General features: G+C 42.5%; 1 long non-coding RNA gene across 1 annotated transcript in view; it reads right to left on the reverse strand.

Annotated features, from left to right (window-relative positions):
* Positions 1-973: 973 nt before the first annotated feature.
* LOC148133542 (uncharacterized) overlaps positions 974-21,759 on the reverse strand; it is a 726,392-nt gene continuing 705,606 nt past the window's right edge. Inside the window, exon 3 of the long non-coding RNA XR_015746969.1 lies at positions 974-1,024. This is a non-coding gene — a long non-coding RNA (uncharacterized LOC148133542). The remainder of the gene's footprint in view (positions 1,025-21,759) is intronic.

Genomic DNA, 21,759 nt, shown 5'->3' on the forward strand with positions numbered 1-21,759 from the left:
TCTGTCTTTTTTTTTTTGGGGGGGAGATTAAAGGGGGACATTGGTCCCCTTGGCACTTGGGTATTTATGCCACTCTTGCCTTTCTGGGGAAAGGATTTTGGATTTGGGGTGGATGGTTCTATCAAAATGTCAGTTCAGGGTGCATCGGTGGAGTAGAATAACAGAATAACAGTTAGAAGGGACCTTGGAGGTCCTCTAATCCAGTGATCCCCAACCTTTCTTATGCCGCGCCCGGTATCCCCAACCTTTTTATGGCGCGCCCGGTACGGCAGTAGCTGGGCGCCGCCATCTTTTTGATGAAAAAGTGCTTCCGGTGAGCTTTCTACCCGAAAAGCTCACTGGAAGCACTTTTTCATCAAAAAGATGGCGGCGCCAGCAAACCAGCTGCCCGTAGGACTTGTTCCACGGACCGCATACCGGTCCGTGGACCGTGGTTGGGGACCCCTGCTCTAATCCAATCCCTGCTTGAGCAGAAGACCCCATATCAATTCCAGAAAAAACAAGTTTTGTATTATGGCTATGAAGAAACTGATTCCATATTACAGGTAGTCCTCAATGTATGACTACAATTGAGCCCAACATTTCTCTTGCTAAGGGAGACATGGGTTAAGTGAGTTTTGCCCCATTTTACGACCTTTCTTGCCACAGTTGCTAAGTGAATCGTCGCAATGGTTAGGTGAGTAACACAACTGTTAGATGAATCTGGTGTTCCCCATTGACTTTGCTTGTCAGAAGGTTAGCAAAGGGGATCACATCAGTGGTGGGATTCAAATTGTTTTACCATCGATTTGGTGGGCGTGACTTGGTGGGTGTGGCTTGGTGGGTGTGCTTTGCCTTTAACAGATTAACAGATAATCAGAGTTGGAAGGGACCTTGTAGGTCATCTAGTCCAACCCCCGCCCAAGTGGGGAGACCCTACACCATTTCTGACAGATGGGAGTCCAATCTCTTCTTGAAAGTCTCAAGTGATGGCGCTCCCACAACTTCCAAGGGCAACTTCTGTTCCATGGGTTGATTGTTCTCACTGTCAGAAAGTTTTTCCTTATTTCCAGGTTAAATCTCTCCTAATCAGCCTAATGCTGGCACGCAGCTTTCCCCACACCAGCTGAAACCTTCAGCGCCAATTAGCTGAGAGGATAAAGAAGAGAAAAGCGCAAAGGTGGGTGGGAGGGCCTATCCTGTGCTTTCTCTTCTTTTTCCTCGCGGCTGATTATCAGAGGATTTTTTTTCCTCAGCTGATCGTCGGCTTTTTTTTAACTACCGGTTCGGCTGAACTACCGGTTCGGCATATCACCACTGGATCACATGACCCCAGGATACTGCTACTGACATAAATATGAGTCAGTTGCCAAGTGTCCAAATTTTGATCATGGGGATTCCTCAATATTTTTAAGTGTAAAAAATGGTCAAAAGTTACTTTTTTCACTTTTGAACCATAATTTTGAACAGTCAGTAAATGAAGTGTTGTAAGTCGAGGACTAAGAATCAGAATCAGAATAGAGCTGGAAGGGACCTTGGAGGTCTTCTAGTCCCACCCCTGCTCAAGCAGGAGATCCTATAGCATTTCAGACAAGAAACTGTCCAGTCTCTTCTTAAAAATCTCCAGTGATGGAGCACCCACAACATCTGAAAACTACCTGTATTAATAAAGCACCTGAAACTAGTATAAGCCCACAAGAATAGCAACACGCTATTTTAGCAATATTTTCTCTCCAAAAGTGAAAATTAAGCAGTGTCCTGAAGGGTGATCCAAAAAGTCAAAATGAAGGATACAGCTGTGCGAACATAGCTCCAACTGATTTTTATATGTTTTGTTTGTATGCATCAGATATAAAAATCAAATAGGACTTCAAATGCACTGAAACAACCAACATCTTGACGTGCTTTAACCACACTTTGGAGACACCTCTGCTTTCCAGTTGTGGCCCCCTTCATCATATGCTGTCTGTGCCTTTCTTCTGTAGTTTCTGAACTTAAAACTTTCCATAGCAACATCTGTGATTTAAAAAAATACATAAATGGAGAAATCTGATTAAAAGATCCCTTCTGTGACCTGTAGCACGGATCCTAATTTAAAAAAAGAAAAGGAATGGGTGTATGCATACGAAATGCCACTGAAATTAATCAGATGGGGTAGGGAGGAAAGAAGGAGAATATCTGCCTTCTTTAATTAAACATTAAACTAGGAAGGGATCTGCCTTCCAAATCACATCTTGCATTGATCTAATTTAGTCCTTTTGACACTCTCCAAAAGCTAAATGTAAACTTCTAAATTACACTGGGACTTTATATATATATATACAAAGCAAATCTCTATCTTCTCCCAGCCAAAATATGAAAAAAGATCCCAGTCCTCACATTTCTAAGTACCACACAGAAAAGCACTTTATTTTCTTTCTTTTAGTTTTGAAAACATTTGTAGTAGAAACATTTTGCTTCTCTAAACCAGTGTCCCAAAGGGGCTTTTTCAGGAGGCAACTGGACTTTCTTGTTTTTTCTTTGAAGACGTTTTGCTTGTTATCCAAGAAGCTTCTTCAGCTCTGACAGGATAGTGGGGAATGGAAGGATCCTGACAGAGCTGAAAAAGCTCTGTCAGTGTAGTGTCATACATAAAATTATTTATTGCAATGTCTTACCCATCAATGACTACTTCAGCTTCAACTACAACAATACAAGAGCACTCAATAGATAAAAACTCAAGATAAACCGCACCAAACTTGATTGCAGGAAATACAACTTCAGCAACAGCGTGGTCAATGTCTGGAATACTCTATCTGACACTGTGGTTTCTTCCCCCAAACCCCAAAACTTTAACCTTAGACTGTTGACCTCATCCCTTTACTAAGAGGTCTGTAGGGGGCGTGCATAAGCACACCAACATGCCTACCGTCCCTGTCCTAATGTTCCTTTTTATTTGTATCCATTTCATGTATTCACGTTTATACTTATACCTGTTATCTAATACTTGCTTGACTAAATAAATAAATAAATAAAGCTTCTGGGATGAGAAGCGAAACGTCTTCAAAGAGAAAACAAGAAAGTCTAGTTGCCTCCTGGAAAAAAAAAAAAAAAACCACCTTTGGGACGACCATGGCCTGGATGACTGAGAAGCTCCACAGTCTCTAAACCAATGTTTCTTGACCTCAAAAACTTTAAGGTGTCTGCACTCCAACTCCCAGAATTCTGCAGGGGGAGGAATTTGAGGAATGTTAGGTGGGGAATTCTGGGAGGTGAAATCCACATATTTTCATATTGGTCAGATTGAGAAACACTGATTGCCTGGGAAGAAGAGACGTCATGAAGGGCAAGAGAGAGTCTGTTTTAATTTTTTAAGATGATGAGGTGCTGAATTTGGTTTCCAGGCTGGGACACCTCGGACTTCCCTGTTGTAGAATGCATTTGACAGATCACAAGTTAATCAGAGTCAGATTTTGATAACAGTCCGATGGGAAATCTTAGAACTGTTGGTTAAGCTGGAAAGAAGATAGCAATACAGATGGCCCTTGACTTACAACAGCTCGTTTAATGACCATTCAAAGTGACTTATGACCATTTTTTTCTCATTAACGACCATTGCGGCATTCCCCACAGTCACATGATCAAAATTCAGACGCTTAGCAACTGGCTCATATTTGTGACGGTTGCTGTGTCCCTTTTGCCACTTTCTGACAAGCAAATTTAACAGGAAAGACAGATTCCCTTAACAACCGTGTTACTAAGTTAAAAACTGCCACGGTTCCCTTAACAACTGTGACAAGAAAGGTCATAAAATGGGGCAAAACTCTCTTAACTTCTGTCTTGCCTACCAACAGAAATTTTGGATTGAATTGTGGTCATAATTCGGGGACTACTTGTATTCTGGAAGAAAGCGGATAGCGAACCGCTTTCATATCATTGCAGGGAAAACAAGAGGGAGGTATCTGTGAGTTGAATTTAACTCGAGGGAATGTTTTTTTTTTGTTGTTGTTTCAATAGAAATACGAATAAAATACAAAGCTAACCTGAGCAAATCTGCAAAGAGAGAAATGGAATTGGACTTTGATAAGAGCAGATGAGAAACTAACTGGAGATCCTAGGTCTGTAGGCTGGATGGGAAAGATTAAATAAAATCTCCAAATTAGGCTGCGGCCAGCCATTGTTGTATTATTGTCTCAGAATTATGGAATTAAATTTAGCTTAATGGAATCTTAACAGTGTGTGGATCAGGGAATTCTAAGAACAGTGATTCTTTTTCTTTTCTTTTTTCTTTTGGGCAACTGAGTTGCCCTGGGAAAAATTGTACCAAAAAGATCAGAGATCTATCTCCTTTGGAAAGTTATTCTCTCCCCCACCACACCCCCGGCAATGATTACAACACAGACTGTGCTTCATCTGGCTTCACATCGATACAACACTGTTTTTCTTAAAGCGGGGTGCCCCATCACCTCCAGGGGTGCCTTCCTCCCCAACTGGTTTGGCCTTTCATTGGTAGCCCATGCCCTCCAGATCTCAAATGTGGTTTTTCTTTTTTTCCAGCCATTCCTTGAAAAACACACATCCCTGGTAGAAATGTCCATTGTCAATGGAGTGCCAATAAAGTAATTTTTCTGGCGGTTTCTATTTTTCTTTTTTGTTTGTTTGGAAAGAAAGTTGATGGAGGGGAGGGGGGACTGCCTGCCAACGGTGGAGCCTTGCGTGGAAATTCTGGCCGGTGAAAGAAGCCGAGGCAAAGTACATTAAGTATTGAAAAGCTTGAAATTTGGATAAAGAGGGCCGGAAAAAAATGGGCAAGAGGGAGTCAAAAGGGAGAGGAGAAGACAATGGGCGAACGAGGCCGTAGGGACTTCCTGAAAGGGTCTTAGAAATTCAAAAGAGCTGCGCCCCGGCCTCCGAGTGCTTGTCATTCACAGCTGCAGGACAGAGATCACCAAGCCTTGCGCCAAACAATGCCGAATTGTTTCCAGAAGGTGGGAAAATTGTAGGTCTCAACGCTTCTCGCTCACACCAGTGGTTCCGCTAGTCAAACATGCGTTCCACTTGAATCAATTCTGGACACTAAGTTAGCATAATCCCCACCAGTCTTGCTATGACAACTTGAAGGAGAATTTGGAGGGGTGTGAGTGACAGCAGACGCCATACTGACAAGGCAGAAAGAAGGGAAGTTCATAGCCATCCATCCATCTATCTACCTGACTCCCCCCTTCCCTCCCTCCTTCCTCTTTCATTCTCCTTCCTTCCTTCCTCCCTTCCTCCCTTCCTCCTCTCCTCCCATCCCATCCCCTCTCTCTCTTTCTTTCTTTCTTTCTTTCTTTCTTTCTTTCTTTCTTTCTTTCTTTCTTTCTTTCTTTCTTTCTTTCTTTCTTTCTTTCTTTCTTCAATTACAATAGAGTTGGAAGGGATCTTGGAGATCTTCTAGTCCAACCCCGCTGCTCATGCAAGAAAACCCTATACCATTTCAGACAGGTGGCTGTCCAGTCTGTAATATGGAATCATGTCTGGAGGCAAGTTGTTCTACTGGCTAATTGTTCACACTGTTACGATAATTCTCCTTCATTCCAAGTTGCTTCTCTCTTTGATTAGTTTCCTTCCTTCCTTCCTTCCTTCCTTCCTTCCTTCCTTCCTTCCTTCCTTCCTTCCTTCCTTCTTTCTTTCTTTCTTTCTTTCTTTCTTTCTTTCTTTCTTTCTTTCTTTCTTTCTTTCTTTCTTTCTCTCTCTCTCTCTCTCTCTCTCTCTCTCTCTCTCTCTTTCTTTCTTTCTTTCTTTCTTTCTTTCTTTCTTTCTTCTTCCTCTCCTTCCTAATTTTCCCTCTAAAAGTAGCATATTTTGGGAAGAGGTGTCTACATTTGGGACCCAAAAGCAATAAGCACGAGTGAACTGAAGCCAATTTCAAAGTGATTTATTTTGTGGTCTCCTTATTCTCTCCCATCTAATCCCCCCTACACACACACACCCAAATACACGCGAGCACACACACACACACACATAAACACTCTTCCCGGATTTACGAGTTGTTTGACAAGTGCAAATGAGAACTGACATGTTACGCCTGCCACCGGGAGCGAAGAATGCATTTCCGGGTGTGCCCTTGTGGGAAATGGCCTTGTTTTCTGCCAATCTTTTGAGCGAGGAACACGCAGTTCAGGCCGGAAGGACATGCACCTCTCCTGAAACTGGGAGAGCAGAGGTCAGGAGGCCCCCTGTGCAACAACATGGTGTGATACCTTGGAGAAATGAGAGGGAGGTCATACCCCACTGTTTTGCCGTACGTAGAGACAATGACATCCTTCAGTGGCCTTATTCCTTCCTCTAACACACACACACACACACACACACACACACACACACACACACACACACACCAAAATTAGGGCCAACTCAGTGAGATACAAGGATGGCAAGCAGGAGCAGGCTCCGGGTTCGAGTGTTGACACCTAGGTCAAGAGAATGACAAAATGTAATGTCATTTTTGTCAGCATGATTTATGACCCCTGATGGGGAGGCTCCATTACAGCTGTAGATTGAGAACTCCCTACAGAGTGGCACCATCACTTCACGTGTTCTTGATTCGTGTGCCTAGGACTGCATTTTTTTGGCAGTTGCAACACACTGCTGGCTCATACTTAAGTGGTTGCCCATCAGGACCACCTAGATGATCCCTCTCACAGTTACTACTGTTGAACCCTGTACCACCTATTCTATACCGCTGCATTTTGTTTTTCCTACCTAAATGTAGGACCTGAACTTTTCTTACTCGCTCAAAAACTGCATTTTTCCTTGTCACCTTCGTGATACCCAAAGCAGAACATCTAGATTCAGTCACAGTTTTGTTCCATATGCCATAGTATCAACTTTGTAAACTCTCAAGTTTCTGCTATGTATTCAAAATGGACAGTGATTAATATATATATTTATATGATTAATATATGTACGTATGGTGCAGGTGTATATTTATGTATGTATATAGCACGTGTATATGTGCGTTATGTATGTTTTTGGGTAGATACGCACTTTCTCTTGAGAGCAGGCAACAGAATTTCATTTTTAAAGTGGGCCAGTGTGCTCACAGCAAAAAATTATAATAATTCTCTTCTCTTCTCTTCTCTCCCCTCCCCTTTCCTGTCCCCTCCCCCTCTCTCCCTCTCCCCTCCCTCCCTCTCCTCTCCCTCCCTCTCCTCTCCCACCCCTCCCCTCCTCTCCCCTCCCTCTCCCCTCCCTCTCCCTCTCCCTCCTCCCTCCTCTCCCTCTCCCTCTCCCTCCTCCCTCTCCCTCCTCCCCTCCCTCCCTCCTCCCCTCCCTCCCTCTCCCCTCTCCTCTCCCTCCTCCCCTCCCCCCTCCCTCCTCTCCCTCTCCCCTCCCCTCCCTCCCCTCTCCCTCCCCTGCCCTCCCCTCTCCTCTCCTCCCCCTCCCCTCCCCTCCTCTCTCCTCTCCCCTCTCCCTCTCTCCCCTCTCCTCCCCTCCCCTCCCTCCTCCTCTCCCTCTCCTCCCTCTCCCTCCCCCTCCCCTCTCCCCTCCCCTCCCCTCTCCTCTCCCTCCCCCTCTCCTCTCTCCCCCTCTCCCCTCCCCTCCCCTCCCCTCTCCCTCTCCCTCCCCTCCCCCTCCCTCTCCTCCCCTCCCTCTCCCCTCCCCCCTCCCCCCCCTCCCCTCCCTCCCCTCCCCCTCTCCCCTCTCCCTCTCTCTCCCTCCCCTCTCCCTCCTCCCCTCCCTCTCTCCTCTCCCCTCCCCTCTCCCCCTCCCTCCCCTCTCTCCCCCTCCCCCCCTCTCCCTCCCTCTCCCTCCCTCCTCCCCCTCCCCTCTCCTCTCCCTCCCCTCCCTCCCTCCCTCTCCCTCCCTCTCCCCTCCCTCCCCCCCCTCCCCCTCCCCTCCCCTCCCTCTCCTCCTCTCCCCTCTCCTCTCCCCCCCCTCCTCCCCCCCCTCCCCTCCTCCCCTCCTCCTCTCCCCTCTCCTCCCCTCCCCTCCTCCTCTCCCTCCCTCCCCTCCCCCCCCCTCCCTCCCCCCCTCCCCTCCTCCCCTCCTCTTCCCTCTCCCCCCCTCCCTCTCCTCTCCCTCCCTCTCCTCTCCCTCTCCCTCTCTCCCCCCTCTCCTCCCTCTCCTTTCATTGTATTGAATAGGGCCCAAGCTAAAGTCTGTCAAGATCCTTCTGAACCTTAAGCCTACCTTCCAAAGTCTTTGCAATTTCCCCCAGCTTGTGTCATCTGCAACAGTAGTGGGATTCAACCTTTTTTTTTTTACTACGGGTCCTATGGGAGAGTGCTTTGCGCGCGTGCGCAGCAGTCAGAACCCATCGATTTTGAGCTTCAAACGGCTGAGGCGTGCCAATCCGCACGAATCAGCTAATCTCAGAAGCAAGGAGATAAAGGGCGGGGGCAGGTGGGTGGGGCCAACTGCTCAAGAGCGCTACCGGTTCGGGAGAACCGGTGCAAACCGGCAGCATCCCACCACTGATTCTGCAAATCTGAAGAATGTCCCTTCAATCCCCTCACGTAGGTCATTTATGAAAATGTTGAAGAGCACCGGGCCCGAGACAGAGCCTTGAGCAGGACATTGGAACAGAACACCTCCAAGGTCCCTTCCAACTCTGTTATCCTACACAGACGTAATTTATTTATTTGTTATTTATTTATCACATTTTTATTCTGCCTTTATTATATTTTATAAGTAACCCAAGGCGGCAAATATACCTAATGTTCCTTCCTCCACCTATTTTCCCTACAACAACAACAACCCTGTGTGTTGGACTGGGTTAGGCCGAGAGAGAGAGAATGATTGGCCCAAAGTCACCCAGCCCGTTTTCATAACCTAAGGCAGGACTAGAACTCACCATCTCCTAATTTCTAGGCCAAGTACTTTAACCACTTAGGCCAAACTGGCTCTCTTGTTCCTAGCTGAGTGCGGTTGGTTGGTCGACTGCAAATCCATCTGGATTTTTTTGATAAGAACCTCGTCTTCTTTTCCAAAATCGGACCTGCCTATATCGGCAAAACCGATATAGGGGACTAGAACCTTAGTTTAATAATAGCGAAGTGACAGGCCACAAGGTCGCAACTTTCCATGCAAAACTTTCCAAGCTCAACTAACCTGCATCTCCAGGTGGGACAGGTGTAGGCCCCTGAGGCCACCTGGCGAAGAAGGGAAGCTTCCCATATTCCTGAGATCCTGTTCCTGCTTCTTTATATCCAAGGTGATGGAATACTGAACTCTTGCAGAGAAATACAAGCTGCCCCTTCACCTTTTCATCTTAAAAACAGATTCTGCAGTATAAACAGCGCCTTGGGCTTTTTCTAGTTGACATTCACCCAAACAGCTATTATTTAAGGGGGTGGGGGAGGCATTATTTTCCTCTACCCAGCCTAAGATTGCTGTTTAAGGAAACCTTGTTAACATTTCCCAGGCATAAGTGGGTTGTCATTTCGAGACCTCAGATCCTTTGTCAGCATTTCTTCGACTTCATTTTCTGACCACAGGGCAGATTTTATGTAGGGCACATATATAAAGGTGGGGGGGGGGCAAGACTGCGTGGGCATAACTACATGCGCAGCACTGAGTCCCTGGCGAGAGCATTTTTCCCCTCCCCGAAGACTTGGCCTGTCACTCCCTGTTCTTTAAAAAAAAAAAAAAATGAGGAGCTTTTTGCAGGAGTCTAGCAGGAGTCCTTGACTTACGACCATTGGTTTCACGAGCGTTTGTATTTATGATGGCAAAGGTGACTTACAACTGGTCAGAATCAGAATAGAGCTGGAAGGGACCTTGGAGGTCTTCTAGTCCAGCCCCCTGCTCAAGCAGGAGACCCTATAGCATTTCAGACAGGTGGCTGTCCAGTTTCTTCTTAAAAACCTCCAGCGATGAAGCACCCACAACTTCCGAAGGCAAGTTGTTCCACCAATTAATTGTCCTCACTGTTAGCAAGTTTCTTCTTAATTCCAGGTTGCTTCTCTCCTTGATTAGTTTCCATCCATTGTTTCTTCTCCTGCCCTCACGTGCTTTGGAGAATAAGTCAACCCCCTCTTCTGTGTGGCAGCCTCTTTAATACTGTTGACAGATAATCAGAGTTGGAAGGGACCTTGTAGGTCATCTAGTCCAACCCCCTGCCCAAGCAGGAGACCCTACACCATTTCTGACAGATGGGAGTCCAATCTCTTCTTGAAAGCCTCCAGTGATGACGCTCCCACAACTTCCGAGGGCAACTTCTGTTCCATTGGTTGATTGTTCTCATTGTCAGAAAGTTTCTCCTTATTTCCAGGTTGAATCTCTCCTTGTTCAGTTTCCATCCATTATTCCTTGTCTGGCCTTTGGATGCTTTGCAAAATAGCTTGATCTCTTCCTCTCTGTGGCAGCCCCTCAAATATTGGAAGACTGCTATCATGTCTCCCCTGGTCCTTCTCTTTACTAGACTAGCCAAGCCCAGTTCCTGCAACCGTTCATTGTATGTTTTAGCCTCCAATCCCCTAATCATCCTGGTTGCTCTTCTCTGTACTTTTTCTAGGATCTCAACATCTTTTTTATAATGTGGTCAACTTTTTATAATGTGGTCACCCCTAGTCCTTCTTTTCTCTAGACCGGCCATACCCAAATCCTGCAACTGTTCTTCATACATTTTAGTCTCCAAGCCTTTAATCATCTTAATAGAATAGAATAGAATAGAATAGAATAGAATAGAATAGAATAGAATAGAATAGAATAGAATAGAACAGAACAGAACAGAACAGAATTCTTTGTTGGCCAAGTGTGATTGGACACACAAGGAATTTGTCTTGGTGTAAATGCTCTCAATATACATAAAAGAAAAGATACATTCGTCAAGTCAAGAATCATCAGGTACAACACTTAATAATAGTCATAGGGTACAATAAACAATCAAATCATACTAGGAAACAGTCAATATAAATCGTAATGATACAAGCAACAAAGTTACAGTCATACAGTCACAAGTGGGAGGGGATGGGTGATAAGGAGTGATGAGAGGATTAATAGTAGTGCAGACTTTGTAAATAGTTGGACAGTGTTGAGGGAATTATTTGTTTAGCAGAGTGATGGCATTCGGGGAAAAAAGTGTCCTCATCTCTAGTTGTTCTGTTGTGCAGTGCTCTGTAGCATTGTTTTGAGGGAACGAGCTGAAACAATTTATGTCCGGGATGTGAGGGGTCTGTAGATATTTTCACAGCCCTCTTTTTGGCAGTATACAGGTCCTCGATAGAAGGGAGGTTGGTAGTAATTGTTTTTTCTGCAGTCCTAGTTATCCTCTGAAGTCTGTGTCTGTCCTGTTGGGTTGCAGAACCAAACCAGACAGTTTTAGAGGTGCAAAGAAGTTGCTCTTTTCTCAAAGTCTCAACATCTTTTCTGTAATGTGGCGACCAAAACTGAACGCAGTTTTCCAGGTGTGGCCCTACTAAGGCTTTATAAAGCGGTATTAATACTTCACGTGATCTTGATTCTATGCCTCTGTTTATACAACCAAGGATTGTATTAGCTTTTTTGGCTGCTGCCGCACACGGCTGGCTCATGTTTAAATGATCGTCCACTAAGACTCCAAGATCCCTCTCAGCAAGGTCCTCGCACTTACGACCATCTGAGCATCCACATGTTCACCCAATGAGAATCTGGGCACTTGGTAAACATCGTGAACTACAAGAGTGGGCGGCCCCAGGGTCAGGACACAGTCTGACACATTTCCTGGGGGTCCCCTACGGGGGGGTGGTCAAAGACCATCTGAGCATTCCTACACATGTTCAAACCGGTCCCGAGTTATGTCCAGAATTGCTGGGCCATAAGGAGTCACCATATGGCTCCCTTTAAGAGACACGGGGTGTGCAACCATTGCCAGTTTTAAGTGAATCACTGCAACTTAACAGTAACATGACATTACAATGCTTGCTCAGGGAAGATCTGATAACAGATAAATAAATAACAGATAACAGATAATCAGAGGTGGAAGGGACCTTGTAGGTCATCTAGTCCAACCCCCTGCCCAAGCAGGAGACCCTGCACCATTTCTGACAAATGGCAGTCCAATCTCTTCTTGAAAGTCTCAAGGAATGGCGCTCCCACAACTTCCAAAGGCAACTTCTGTTCCATGGGTTGATTGTTCTCACTGTCAGAAAGTTTCACCTTATTTCCAGGTTGAATCTCTCCTTGTTCAGTTTCCATCCATTATTCCTTGTCTGGCCCTTGGGTGTCTTGGAAAATAGCTTGACCCCTTCCTCTCTGTGGCAGCCCCTCAAATATTGGAAGACCTCTATCCTGTCTCCCCTGGTCCTTCTCTTCACTAGACTAGCCAGGCCCAGTTCCTGTAATCGTTCTTCATATGCCTTAGCCTCCAGTCCCCTCATCATCCTGGTTGTTCTTCTCTGTACTTTTTCTTAGAGTCTCAACATCTTTTTTATAGTGTGGTAACCAAAACTGGATGCAGTACTCTAGGTTTGGTTTTACTAAGGCTTTATAGAGCGGTATTAGTACCTCACTTGATCTCGATTGTATCCCTCTGTTAATCCAATTTAGGATTGCATTGGCATTTTTGGCTGCTGCTGCACACTGCTGGCTCCTATTTAGCTGGTTGTCCACTAAGACTCCAAGATCCCTCTCACAGTTACTGCTATTGAGCCTGGTTTCACCCAGTCTATATGTGTACTTTTGGTTTTTCTTGCCTAAGTGTAGGACTTTACTTTTCTCTGAATTTTGATCACATGACCACGGGGATGCTGCAACAGTCATAAGTGGGAAAAAGTCACCTTTTTTCAGTGCTGTCATAACTGAACTGTTGTAAGGCGAGGATTAGCCGCAGTTTTCAGGGTTTTGCCCTTGGTGTACCATTGCCGTGCCAGCAGAATTCTGCTTCCTCTCCTGAGTCGAGGCTTCCGGTATAAGGACTACAACTCCCATCCCTCTCCAATACACAATTAGGAGGGGCAGGACGTTGCCTCCTAACAGCTTGGCAGCCTTCAGCTTACAAAAGCAGGAGCTGACAATATTGGAAAAGGCCTAGCGTACCACTGATACACATTATTATTCAAAAAAGCTATGAATGTGCCGAAATGGAGAGGCTCACGCTTAAATTAAACGGGAAAGAAGACTCGGAGTACTTCCTGGTTTGGGATAAACGGTATAGCTGGGTAGAATGTAAGAAGAAGAGCGTATAGAATAAATGAACCCAAGAAATATACTGTATATTGTTGTATATATTGAATGTACAATCATAGCGGTCTCAAGCTTCTCTTCTATTATGTCAACATTATGAAGGCTTCACTGATTAAATAATACAGTTATAATCCAATAGGAGTAGCAGAGTAACGTGTTATTTATTAATTAATATGTAATCTACAAGAGACAAGGAATACTTGTCAATCATTACTTATTACTGCCTATTATGAAATACCCATTCTATTATCAAACGCAATACAAAGAAATATGTTTATTGTTCTAATTATACATTTTCTTTTATTTCTGTATAATTGTATGTTTGTGGTTTTTTTAATTTCTTTGTAAATAAAATATTTTAAAAGCTTTAAAAAAAGGAAAGAAAAAGAAAAGCAGGCGCTTTTGAGTTAAGGCAGTCCTGCTCCCTTGCCAGTACCTTTTTACCCCTTCATAAGCACCCATAAATACCACTCCCAACGTTCATATAAATTTTACAGCCTTGATCTCTCTTAGGACAAAGCCTCGTCTCCCATGTATCTTTAATATGGCTGCTTTGAGGTTTAAATCCTGGCAGATGAGACCTTGTCAGTGCATCTGAATGTAGAAGATTAAACTGGGCCAATTAGGTGCAGCCTCAGGCGCTGGTCCCGGGGTTGGGAATCAGTAGCCCCCACTGCTTCTACCTCTCCAGGTAGCATATGCAAATCTCAGCAACCAAGACCCTCCAAATGCAGGGTCTGAAAGCTATGTGATTAGCAAGCAAGTAGCGGCATCACTTTCGGCTTAACTCGGCCTTTACCCACAATGCTAGTTTTGGGACCCAGGGCTTCATTTGAATACTAAAGGTTCTTTTTTAACCCCCCAGAAATATTTTACTCCGTCTGTATTTTCCCCGACCGTCAACCATATCTGCTTTGATCATACAGGGAGTCCTCAACTTACGACTACAACTGAGTCCAACATTTATGTTGCTCGATGAGAAATTCGTTAAATGACGTTTGCCACCATGTAACAACCTTTCTAGGGGTGCGGTGGCTCAGTAGCTAAGACGCTGAGCTTGTTGATTAGAAAGGTCAGCAGTTCGGCAGTTAGAATCCCTATCACCGCATAACGGAGTGAGTTCCCGTTACTTGCCTCAGCTTCTGCCAACCTAGCAGTTTGAAAGAATGTAAAAAATGCAAGTAGGAAAATGGGGACCACCTTTGGTGGGAAGGTCACAGCATTCCATGCACCTTTAGCGTTCAATCATGCCGGCCACATGACCACGGAGACGTCTTCGGACAGCGCTGGCTCTTCAGCTTTGTAACGGAGATGAGTAGCGCCCCCTAGAGCCGGAAATGACTAGCACGTATGTGCGAGAGGAATCTTTACCTTTACCTTTAACAACCTTTCTTGCCATATTTGTTAAGTGAATCACTGCCGTTGTTAAATTAGTAACCTGGTTACTAAGGTTTGAACGGATGGTGGATGGCTTCGGCCTTCCCAGGTAGGCCGTCCATCCAAAGATTGGGAAAAGATCCTTGGATCCGTGACGTATTAGTACTGCTTTTATAAAACCTTAGTAAGACCATACCTGGAATACAGGTGGTTCTCTACGTACGGCTACAATTGAACCCAAAATTTCTGTTGTTGAGTGAGTCATAGGTTAAGTGAGTTTTTAAACCCATTTTAAGACCTTTCTTGCCTCAGTTGTTAAGTGAATCACTGCAGTTGATAAGTTAGTAACACCGTTGTTAAGTGAATCTGGTTTTCCCATTGACTTCGCTTGTCATAGCGTCATAAAAGGGGATCACATGACCCCCCAGGACACTGCAGCCAGCATACATATGAGTCAGTTGTCAAGCAGCCAAAGTGTAAGTCACATGAGCATGGGGATGCTGCAACGGTCATAAGTGTGAAAAATGATCATAAGTCACTTTTTTCAGTGACGTTGCAACTTTGAACAGTCACTAAATGAATTACTGTAAGTCGAGGACACCCTGTATTCCCTTCTGTGTCAAGTTTCAGTTTGTTTTTAGATTTGACAGCAACTCTGTAACTTTACAGGTAGTCCTCGACTTACGACTACAATTGGGACCAGAATTTCCACTGCTCACCGAGCCAGTTTTTTAAAAAAGTTTTTTATTTTTAGCAACAAACATAATCAAACACAAACATGAAACAACAAATACAACCTTCTTTCAATTGTACAGTGTGTCAGTTGGTACATATCTCTTGTGCACAATATCAACAGCCTTTCCTTCTTAAGTTTAGATTAAAATTCATATTATGTAGATCAGCTATCCATATCATATTATATTATTATTAAATCATCATCAGACTTTAATTGCAAATTCACATCATCCTTTTCGAGCAAATCTCAACTTTTACAAGTCCTGATCTGTATTATTGTTCCTTCCATAATAAGCAATTATATCATATCATTTCATTGTATTATGTGTTATATTTATATTATAATATACTTCATTTATTTTCCTATCTAACCATTGATAAAATAAATCCCATATTTTATAATATTCTTTTTCTTCTTGCTCTCTGACTGCCAATTGTCAATCTACTCATCTCTGCACATTCCATTATACAGAGGCTGTTCTTAAGTGAGTCCCAAAGGTGCTTTGTTCAAAGGCGACTAACTGGACTTTGTTTTTTTCCTTGAAGGCATTTCGCTTCTCATCCAAGAAGCTTCTTCAGTTCTGACTGAATGGTGGAAGATGGAAGGATTTACATTCCTTGCAGTCATCTGGTTGCCTCTCTTGCTGCAATTGTTAAGCGAATCACTGCTGTTGGTAAGTGAATCACACAGTGGTTAAGTGACTGCAGTGTCCTCCATTGACTTTGCTTGTCAATGGGGAACACCGTAGTGGTGCATAGAGCTGTGGTGGCACAGTGGTAAGAATGCAGTACTGCAGGCTACTTCTGCTGCCTGCCGGCTGCCTGCAATTTGGCAGTTCGCATCCCACCAGGCTCAAGGTTGACTCATCTTTCCATCCTTCCGAGGTGGGTAAAATGAGGACCCAGATTGTTGGGGGCAAGAGGCTGACTCTGTAAAACCACATAGAGAGGGCTGTAAAGCTCTGTGAAGCGGTATGTATAAATATAAGTGCTATTGCTATTGCGGGAAGCTATCTGGAAAGGTCACAAATAGCGATCAGATGACCCTGGGACCCTGGCAACCACTGTAAATACCAGAGCCTCTGAATTTGTAAATATGGAGATGCTGCAATGGTTGTAAGGGTAAGGACGAGTGATAAGTTTTTTTTTTTTTTTGCAGTGTTGTTCTAACTTTGAATAGTCGCAAAACAATTGGTTGTAGGTTAAGACTATGTGTACAGGTAGTCCTCGGTGTACAACAGTTCACTGAATGACCATTCAAAGTTACAGCATCACTGGAAAAAAGTGACTTATGTCCTCTTTTCATACTTATGACCATTGCAGCATCCTTATGGTCACATCAGTGGTGGGATTCAAAAAAATTTACTACTGGTTCTGTGGGCGCGGCTTGGTGGGCGTGGCAGGGGAAGGATACTGTAAAATCTCCAGTCAGAAGAGGGATTTGCCGGTTCTCAAAATTTCCGCTACCTGCTGAATACTACCTCTGGGTCATATGATCAAAATTTGGACGCTTGGCACCTAATTCACATTTATGACGGTTCCAGTGTCCCAGGGGTGACACCATCCCCTTTTGCAAGCTTCTGACAAGCAAAGTCAATGGGGAAACCAGATGATTCACTTAACAACCATGTTATTAACTTCACAACTGCAGTGATTGACTTCACAACTGTGGCAAGGAAGGTCATAAAACGGGGCAAAATTCACCTAACAACTATCTTGTTTATCAAAGGACGTTTTGGGCTCAGTTTTGTTCATAAGTCGAGGACTACTATACTCCTTTTCAGATTATTTTGTTAAAGTTTATGCCTTCCGCTTCCCCCCTCCCTCTTCAAAGATTTTTTTGTGTACTTCTGCAAATTTTAGGTTCCACTAAACCTCCAATTACTCCTTCTTTTGAAGGACTACCAAATTCTGCCTGCAAAAATCCATCTTGATTTACCTGTCAGCTTGTCTATTGCTATAACACAAAAGGAACAACAGCAAACTAGTCAATCTTGGTTTTTATTTGGTTTCTCATTTTCCATTCAAGCATGAGGCTAACTCCATGTCCAATTGTCCATATTAATTTGATTTTTTTTTACAAAAGTTTCTTTCTTAATATATTTTATGAAACTAATTAAAAGAAGAAAAACCCACACCTACAAGAGTATTAATCATACCATGGAACACATAATTGAAAATATGAAAAAAAATAAGAGAAAAATGTATTATGAACAGACCTAAAAATTAATATAAGCATGAATACCTTTCGGGGGATAATTTGCCTAAACACAAACACCTTTGTTTGTAATTTTGCGGCTTTGTACTTAATTTCCGCAGTCTTGCTTGACTGTTATACATTATTTTCATGAATATACACATTTTGTGTTATGTTTTCTCCATTTACTTTTTGGTTTATTTTCCAAAATGCAGCGAACCATTCAGAGATGCTTTTGATAGGGGTATTTTTTGGATACATTCACCTTCCGTTAAATGAATCTTTTCCCTCTAGTCTGGAAAATGGCTTTCTCAAATTTTCCATACCCTAACCGCTTGCAAAGTGGCAGTAAGTTGGTATTTTATTCCCTGGGGAAGTTTTTCTCTATCAATCCAAGACATTTCTCTGAAATCCAAGATCTTTAAATAATGAATCATATTAAAAGGAAGCCCTTGCCAAGACTGTTGATCTCATTCAGGGCTTTTAGTTTATAGTTTAGGTATATGGCAGCGAGGAAAAATAATTTTAAAGCCCATGAAGAAACATTCGTGTACAAGCAATCCTTTCTTTCCAGATGGCCCCCACCCCTCCCACCAATTTTTAACTGATTTTTTTTAAAACTTAAAAAGAGAAGTTGGCGCTTGAAGGGGAAGTGAACTTTGGGTTGAGTTGTCTCAATAAACCCAGCTGCCAATTCTTTGAACATATTCTGGTAAGTGCATTTGGAAACAATCCTGTGCAACAAGTCGCTTTATTTACACATGGCAAACTTCCAAAAGATCTACTCTATTTATAGAGGGAGAAGATGGGTGTCTGGTTGGAGCCCAAGAAGCCTTTGGTTTAATTTTCTTTGGCAGGGAGAAAAAGACCCTGCAAAGCTCCAGCCATATTTCTACACATCAAGGCCAGAATCTCTTGAGAATTCCTCATATATTTTGGCCGGGTTCCATTGTGGGAATTCTCATTTGAAATATATAGACATCTGTAGACAATGGGTGGATGGATGGAGGGAGGGAGGGAGGGGTGTGTAGAGGCGAGAAAGATTTGCAAAAATTGAGAAATATTCTGAATGGCATTGTGGTAAACTTCGGATGATCAGAGAACAAGAAGTCCTCAGCTCACGTCCATTTGTCCAGCAACTTTTTGAACTTGCAATTAATGGAATAACAGAATAAAGACCTTGGAGGACCAACCTCCTGTTCGGGCAGGAAATCCTACACCATTTCAAACAAATGGCTGTCCAATCTCTTCTTTAAAACTGTTGTTGGAACTGTTGTTGAAACTGTTGTTGTCCAGTGTTGGAGCATTCACAACTTCTGGAGGCAAGTTGTTCCACTGATTAATTGTTCTAACTGTCAGGAAAGTTCTCCTTAATTCTAGGTTGCTTCTCTTCTTGATCAGTTTTCATCCATTGCTTCTTGTCTGGCTTTCAGGTGCTCTGGAGAATAGCTTGACCCCCTCTTCTTTGTGGCAGCCCAACAAATATTGGAAGACTGCTATCATTTAATCAGCGGAACGCCCTGCCACCAGAAGTTGTGGGTGCTCCAACACTGGAGGTTTTTAAGAAAAGATTGGACAACCATTTGTCTGGAATTGTGGTGTTCTACTTTAGGACCATGTTGCTTAGCGATAGCAAGTTCGATCCCAGTTGCTGTTGTTAATGGAGGACTACCTGTATCTGAACAAGGACACAGAGAATCGAAAAGTAGGACAAATGGAGGAAGTGGAGACACACTGTTCAATTTTCTTGGCATCACAATAACAAGTACAGCAAAGAATTGCAAAAAAAAGCATACTTGAACCTACTGGTGTATAGGAAATTATCTTTTTCCAGCATCAGAAAGGCAGGTTTTTTTCTACCATCAAATTTTTTCAAGAAATCTTTCTTTTTGGGAACATAAGCTAGCGTCACGGTTTTCAAATTTCATCATGGAAAGGTAGATCAAGTTGTGCGATCTACAGACTACAATGATCTTACATCTGAAGGATGTGGATTGAAGCTGATGGCTAGAATCAGGGAATAAATTAAATAACTGTAGGCTGTCCAGTCTGTCGGCAGACAAGGGGGAGGGAAAAAAAGCAGACAATTTACGAAGTCACAATGCACAAAAGTTTAAATGACTACTGTTTTGAAAACAGTCCAAAACCAAAACACACACTTAAAAAGCCAGACAATATTTAATTTTAAGGCAATGTCTTCTGGATAGAGGACACAAAGACAAAAATGAGGATGTCTCTGTAAATTAAATTTAATTAGATTCCTCCCTCTCCTCTTCTAATCTGCCTTGTATTATTTTGCTTGCTGCCTCTTAATGTTTTCTTGCACTTTGAAAAGAGATGGTAACTGCGGCAGTAAAAAACATGGAATTGTTAGGTTGGAAATGGCTATGGACACCCACAAGTTGTCCTGGTTGTCCCAAAGATGCTGTTCAAAAGGCAACTGGACTTTCTTGGGAAAACTGAACTGAACTAAATAAGCTTTTTGGATGAGAAGTGAAATGTTTCCCAGGAAAAAACCAAGAAAGTCCAGTTGCCTTTGCGATTAGATTGGAAACGATATTGGAAGTCTTCTAATCCAACTTCTTGGTCAGGGTGGAATTCTGGTACTTCCCAGACAATTTAACAGAAAAACACAATAGCAGGGGGCGCGGAGCTGGCGTCATATATACGGGAGTCTCCGTGGTTAAATTGGGAGAAGATTAAAAGACAATGTTATTGGAAAATTCCAGTCTGGCTATCGACTATTGAAGCATTTTCTTACCCTATAATATACAAAAAGGAACAAACAGTTAGATATGGTGAAACATTGAATGAAAAGGGTGAACTTAAATCTATACAAAAACTAGAGGAACAAGGTATAAAGATGAATTGGTTTTCATATGCGCAAATACATTCAAGGTATGATAAAGATTCTAAAACAGAAGGTTTCTATGATAAATTGACTGACAGATAAGATTTTGACAGGTACTGATGAAAAGGTGATTAAAAAATTGTATGGATATTTATTAGAAATTAAACTAGAAGAAGAACAAGTTAAAGAAACTATGATTGCTTGGGGGAAGAATTTTGGATATGGGATTGATCTAGAGAAATGGCAAAAATTGTGGTCTCAAAATTATAAAATGACAATGTCAACAGCATATAAAGAAAATTTGTATAAGATGTTTTACAGGTGGCACTTTCCCCCGACAAGAATAGCAAGAATGTTCAAGAATAAATCCGAAAAATGTTGGAAATGTCATCAGATGCCTGGCTCATATTACCACATGTGGTGAACTTGTGCGGATGCTAAAAAATACTGGACTAAAATCCACACGTGGTTGGAAAAAATGACAAAAAAGCATATAGATTTGAAAACAGAAATAGTTTTATTGAGAATTTTACTTGAAATATATAGTAAAGACTTGAAATACCTGATTGTAAATGTATTAACAGCGGCTAGGATTGTATTTGCTAAAAACTGGAAAAATGAGGAAATACCATCACAGGAGGAAATCATTAAGAAAATATTGGAATGTGCTGAAATGAGTAGATTGACATTTGAAATTAGAGAACAAGATGATAAACAATTTTACAAAATTTGGGATCTATTCTATCAATGGTTAGACAATAAAATATAGTAATGAAATATGTAGACTTAGAAAATAATAAATATATAAAAATGTATTCTTTTCTTATTATATCTACAAAATGATTCTAGGATAGATTTGGAATGATAACATGAACTGTCATAAAACAAATTAAGTAAAATATGATTATTTCATAAAGCATGAATGAATAAAAGTATAGTCAAATGATTGATTAATAATGATATTAATGTATTTAATATTTGATTGAAAATACGAGATCATATACAATGTAATTGTAATCGAAGACTGCGAAATGGAAGTACAAAACAATTTGTAAACCAACCGGCACACTGTATGTACATATATGGAAGATGATTTGATGTTTTTATGTTTTGTTTGTTTATGTTTGTTTTAAAAACAAATAATTTTTTTTAAAAAAAGAAAAACACAATAGCAGAGTTGGAAGAGACCCCGGAGGTCTTCTAGTCCAACCCCCTCCTCAAGCAGAAGATCCTATACCAGTTCAGATAAAGGATTGTCCAATCTCTTCTTAAAAGCCTCCAGTTATGGAGGCAAGTCGTTCCACTGATTAATTGTTCTCACTGTCAGGAAATTCCTCCTTAGTTCTAGGTTGCTTCTCTCCTTGATACGTTAAGTTTTGAGTTAACGGGGGGGGTGATTTAAAATATAGTTATTCCATTTAAGCCGGGCATAGTCAAATAAACGCATTAGCTTTTCAGTCAGTCTGTCGGGTACTCTATTTGCAAAGTCCGT

The sequence above is a fragment of the Notechis scutatus genome, chromosome 1 (assembly GCF_049901735.1).
Source record: "Notechis scutatus isolate UNSWTSFEM ecotype Mainland chromosome 1, rNotScu1.2, whole genome shotgun sequence".
Lineage (NCBI taxonomy): Eukaryota > Metazoa > Chordata > Lepidosauria > Squamata > Elapidae > Notechis > Notechis scutatus.